The sequence below is a fragment of the Thamnophis sirtalis genome, unplaced genomic scaffold (genome assembly GCF_051295495.1).
Source record: "Thamnophis sirtalis isolate CommonGarterSnake01/CBP01778 unplaced genomic scaffold, rThaSir2_p1.2 scaffold_6, whole genome shotgun sequence".
NCBI lineage: Eukaryota > Metazoa > Chordata > Lepidosauria > Squamata > Natricidae > Thamnophis > Thamnophis sirtalis.
This window is the reverse complement of record NW_028261386.1, coordinates 123,920,069-123,926,022: the sequence shown is the minus strand read 5'-3', so window position 1 is coordinate 123,926,022 and position 5,954 is coordinate 123,920,069. Positions and strand designations below refer to the sequence as shown.

The 5,954-nt window shown below is 45.5% G+C and overlaps 1 pseudogene; it reads right to left on the bottom strand.

Annotated features, from left to right (window-relative positions):
* Positions 1-2,403: 2,403 nt before the first annotated feature.
* On the bottom strand, positions 2,404-5,318 carry LOC148045201 (glycine--tRNA ligase pseudogene; annotated as a pseudogene).
* Between the last annotated feature and the right edge of the window lie 636 nt (positions 5,319-5,954).

The window sequence follows — 5,954 nt, the reverse complement described above, 5'->3', positions numbered from 1 at the left end:
GCGCTTTTGTCGACCGTGGTTTTGACGGGTCACGATCACAGAGAACCTAATTTCAGGATGACAAATTCTCCTATCATTGGTTCAATTCTTTATCTTTCCTTTTATTCCAGCTAACTTCCAAATTCCTCAAGTTTAGCATTTCTGTATGTCTTTATCACATATTTTTCATATCATTTGATCTAGATACTATCCAAAATAAATGTCACTGCCTGGAATATATTGTAGGTCCCATGTCTTTTGTCTTTTTTTTGTTTTGCTTTAGTAAAGGTTGCTGTTTCATTAAATGGATAAATGATAATTGAGTAATACTTTTTAATCTCTAGTCCTTGCATCTGTATTACAAAATACTTATTGAGGTCTTTGTAGGTTATTCTACTTCCTAATGGCCATATGGTATTTATTAGGTCAGTAATCATTTCATATTTTGAGACCATGTCATTTGGCTTTTAAAAAATAAGGACATTTTGGATATATAAACATTAATGCTGAAGTTTCAACATCGGAAATGTAGGAAATGATTTAAAAAGAGAGAAACCTTTAACATATTGAAATTGAAATGTGTATAAAAAGCAGCAGAACAGACATATCTTCCTTCAAGGGAACACGTGAATATAATTAAATATTTGACAATGATTGAAAGTGTTATATTATTCTTCCATTCATTCCTTGGTTATTGTATTTTTTTTTCCAATTCCAAACCTTTTAAATTAGAATGAACATACCTTGGTCCAAAATTCAGCAGAAAATTATATCTACTATGTGTTTAAATTCGGGTGGCTCATAATATTTTGGGATGTCTAGCCAGGGGAAAAAAATCATATTAAGTAGAGGCATTCAAATTTTAAAACTTTGCAGCACTGAATATCAGGACCATATATTTTATGGTTCACTGACAAATGCGCGCTCGACAAAAGCGCGCCCGACAAAACCGCGGCGAGAAAACTGCGAGGTCAAAATTGCGCCCACAGAAGGGCGCCAACAAATGCCGACAAATGCTCGCCGACAAAAGCGTGCCATCAACAAACAGCACGAAAACAATGTAAGAACCCTAACCCTAACCCTTACCCTAACCCTAATCACACTTTTGTCGGCGCGCATTTGTCGGTGCCCTTTTGTGGGCGCGATTTCGAACTCACGGTTTTCTCAGCGGTTTTGTCGGTGTGCTGTTGTCGAGCGCACATTTGACGGGACACAATATTTTATTAAGTAATTGACTTGTTTCCATGTATCACCACTGCCCTTTGTTTCTAAGTTAAGGCAAAACATATGCTTTGTGCCATTATCAACAAGGGCCAAATTAAACAAATTCCATTTCCATTTCTTACGCTTGTCTTGGGTACTTATTTATTTAATTTTACAAATAACTGAAGGTGGCAAACATATTCAACACCCCTTCCTCCTCCTCTCTCTCCCACAACAGCAACTCTGTGAGATCCAGTTTGGTCTGGTGGTTAAGGTACCAGGCTAGAAAGTGGGAGCTCGAAAGTTCAAGTCCCACTTTAGCCAGCTGGGTGACTTTGGGCCAGTCACTGTCTCTCAGCCTCATAGAGTTGTTGTTGTGTGAAAGTGGGAGGAAGAAGGTGTTTGGATATGTTTGCCACTTGAATTATTTGTAAAGGGTGTGACAGAAATTAATAAATAAACTCTTAGACTGCCCCTGGAGGCAGTTTTCTGAGGGAAATCTATTCTCTTTATTTTTCAGGGAGAATTGTCTTTTTAAATATGCTTTGCATTTTTGCCAAGTTTAACTCTTTGGGTTGTTTTTTTTACCTACAAAGGTTATTTGATTTAATTGCTTCTCTAATCACATGAGTTGGAATGATCACATTGATCAGATGCCCACACTGAATTGAATTTATGTGCTGATTAGTTTCCAAAACCATGAGATACCTCTTTGTACTTGAGAATTCTCCAGAAATGCCGGCTGTTCTTTTGATGTTCTTTTGATGAAGCAATGCCTTGGGAAATTGCTATGAATGAGAAAAAAAAATCTTGTGAAATATACTGGCTTACCCACCACAGTTTTTGCTTGGCCTCCAACTGTGCTAGCCCTAAATTCCCATAAATCTCAGTCAATCTTTGACATCATCCCAGGAACTAAGGAGTTAAGGAGTTAATTCGGGAATTAATATAGTGTTTAATACCCCTAGAGGGCACCAGATTGCAGACAGCTATTCTATTCTGACTGCCTGAAGTGAATTACCAGGTCTCTAAATGCAAGGATTTTATTGTGTTTTTCAGCAATCCGTTCTTCAAAGTTTTATCTTTCTTTAAAATATTCATACATTCTAGGTTTCAAAAACGTTTCAGAAGCTAGAGAGACTTCATATTTAGTGCTCCAGGTTTGTTTTGGACTATGAATTGTTAGATTCTCGGAAAGAACCAGGTGGGAGGCGTCTGAGGTAACCGTAAGTCAAACACGTTTATTTACAGGCAATGCTAAACAACAGAAGTAGACCGGCACCCCCTCCCTGTCTGACAGCTATTTATTTTTTATCCCTTAATTTTTTTTTAACAAATAGGGTGGCAAACATACCCAACATACCTTCCTCTTATTTTCCCCACAACAACCACCCTGTGAGGTGAGTTGAGCTGAGAGAGTGACTGGCCCAAGGTCAGCCCACCTGGCTTTCATGGCTAGGATGGGACGTGAAGTCTTGATTCTACCTTGGTGTCTTAAGCACTAGACCAGGGGTCTCCAAACCTGACGGCTTTAAGACGAAACTCAACTCCCATAATTCTCCTGCTAACTGAGGAATTCTGGGAGCTGCAGTCCACAAGTGGCCAAGCTTGGAGACCCCTGCACTAGAACAAACTGGTGGCCTCTTTTACACAGAAGAGACTTGACGCTAAGAGAACCTGGCATGTCTTAAGCCATTTTAATTGGGGTTATTGGAGATGGGAGTTAAAATCAGGCAGAGACCAGGGACTGGATAACCAGGGGGGGCTGGGTGTGCGGACAAAGCCATGTCAAATAATACACATCATAAAGCCTCTATTACGCGGACAATTAAAAGTGGACTTCATGAGGAGGTTTCCTTCCCGGCATTAGCTTCAGCCCTCCATCGCGTCCTTTCTCCCTGTCTCTTGACCCTCGAAGGGAGGGTACCTGGCCTCCACGTCAGCCCAAGTTATGTTGCCATTGGCCAGGTCGCCCACCAGGACTGGCAGCTTTGAGATTTCAGCCCGTATCTGCCGCATGGAGTCGCGATCTCTTAAGGTAGCTGTGTGGGGGGTCTTGTTGACGGTGTCAAAGTCAACTGTGATCCCGAACGCCACCCCGATTTCATCCGTCCTCGCATACCGCCGACCGATGGATCCAGAAGAATCATCCACTTTGTGGGAGACCCCATTCCTGGTCAGAGCTTCAGAGAGTTCCTTCACAAACGGAATGAATTCCTGGTTCTGACTTAAAGGGAGAACTGAGCATTTGAAAGGAGCCACCACAGCAGGAAAGCTGAAGTACGTTCGCTGTTCATCTCCCTCTCTGATGCGGAATGTATGCTCAAATATCGAATACATGATTCTTCCAAGCCCAAATGAAGGTTCAATCACGTTGGGGACAATCTCTTCCACATGCAAGGTTTTCTGGAATCTTTTCACGCCAACCATGTCCTTTGTTATCTGAAAGGTTTTCCCTTCTGTCTCAATCGTAAATTCCCCTTTTTCGTTCAGCTGCGTCTCCATCTCACTGATGTAACACTCGTCACAGATGGCGAGATACTCCAGCACCAGCTTAGCATCCTTCTTGTACGCCTTCCCTATGGCTCCCTTGTTGGCTTCAAACTGAACAACGTTGGCGATTCTCGGCTCCTTCAAAAGCTTCTCAGCAACGAGAGGGACTTTGGTGGCTCTGGCGTGGCAGGAGAGGTCGTAGCAGGAGCGATCAGCGCAGCCAACAATTTCGATCCAACCGTAGGAGGTTTTGGTCTCCGCATCCCAGCAGTCACAGGCGTAATGAGCCATCTCATTCTCCATGTGCTGCCGGAAACGAAGCTTCTCTGGAGAGATGCCAACTTTGATGAGGTAGAGGTAGATCCGGCCAATGAAGTAGCCCAGGACGGAATTGTTGATCACACCCTGCTCAACAGCATCCCCCAAACACATGACACGGGCTGGTTCCCCGCTGGTCTGGGCTTTGGAAGAATACAAGAGGATGCGGAGGTCGGCTACATTTTGAAATTTAGGATGACATTTTTCCCTGGGGTCCACAAAATGTTCAATTTCTGCCATTGTGAATTCCCTGACCCTGATGAGACCTGAGCGAGGAGAGATTTCGTTCCGGAAAGAATTGCCAATCTGAGCAGCAGCAAAAGGCAGTTTGCCTTGGTTGAATTCCAAAAGGCGTTTGAAGTTCAGAAAGATTCCCTGGGCGGTTTCTGGCCTCAAATATCCAGCCATGTTTCCTCCTGGGCCAATAGAGGTCTTGAACATGAGGTTGAAAGACACCGGAGCAGTCAGGTCATTTCCAGTTAGGGGGGACTTCACATTGTAATTGACAAACAGATCCGCAAGCTGTTCCTGATTGTAGTTGTCCAGCTGCGTGATCACCTTCTCCATTTCCATCTTTTTCTCCGCGGCGCCCTTCTTGTCCGACATCATCTTCTGCAAATGGGCCTTCAGGAGGTGATCAGCTCGGAAGCATTCCCCACTTTTTACATCTTTCACCATGAAGTCTGCAAATTTGTCCACGTGTCCAGAGGTCTTCAGAACAGCTTCAGGCGTCAGCATGGTGCAATCTATCTCAAAAATCTGCTCCTCCTGGATGAAGTGCTGCCTCCAGGCTTGTATTAGGTTGTTCTTCAAAGCACAACCCACAGGGCCAAAGTCATACAGGCCACTCACCCCTCCATAAATGGAAAAGGCTTGGTCGTAGAAAAACCTCCGCTTCAAGGTGTCTTCCATTTTAAGCCTGTCCACAAGGTCATCCTTAGGCTGCAGAGCCAGCTCCTTGGCTTCTAGGAGTCTCTTCCGAGCTTTGAGCTCGGCCACGGCCCTGTCCACGTCCATCTGAGGAGCCTTGTCATCCTTCAACTTCCGAACAAACTCTCCCTGCTGCCGCACCGCCTGCCTGAGCGGCGCCAGGAGCGCTTCGGCGACGGGTCCGTCCATGCTGGAGACGATGCCGGGGCCGGGATGCGGCGGGGTCGGGCGGCGAGAGAGGGGCCGGGTGCTGGAGGCCGCGGCGGCGGAGGATGAGCGGGCCGCGTGAAGCGAGGCGCGGGGCAGGAGGGCGGCCACAAAACGGGCGCTGCTGCTGACGAGGAGGAGGCGGCCCACCGAGACGCTAAAGCGCCACGGCATGGAGCGGCGCGGCCGAAGGCAGGCAGGCGGAGCGAGGGGCAGGCGCGGCCTTCCGCATGATGAAATCGCGGCCTCTTAAGCTCCGCCTCAGCCGGCGCAGCCTCCAGCACCCGGCCCCTCTCTCGCCTATGAATGATATAAAAGGTTTTCAATAACATAGATCTGTCTATCTACAAGGAAGATGGGAATTGGGAAAACGCCCATTTACAAATGGAAATTGCTCTTTGGATTTGGCCTGTAAATTATCTCCCCACTGAGGTAAACTCTAACTCAGTGTTTCTCAACCTTGGTGACTTTAAGTCCTGTGGACTTCAACTCCCAGAATTCTCAGTGTTTCTCAACCTTGGCAACTTGAAGATGTCCGGACTTCAACTCCCAGAATTCCCCAGCCAGCGAATGCTGGCTGGGGAACTCTGGGAGTTGAAGTCCGGACATCTTCAAGTTGCCAAGGTTGAGAAACACTGCTCTAACTGATGCAGCATACAAATTCTTTAACAACTATTTAGAATTCAATAGTTTCCCCCTTTCTTAAACTATAAGTCTCCATTGCAAGTAAATCAACAAATAAGTTAAGCTAGCTTTTTTATTCCACGGAGCTCACACTTTTCACATCCTTGCTTAATCTACTAGGACGCCTGATAGTCAAACTG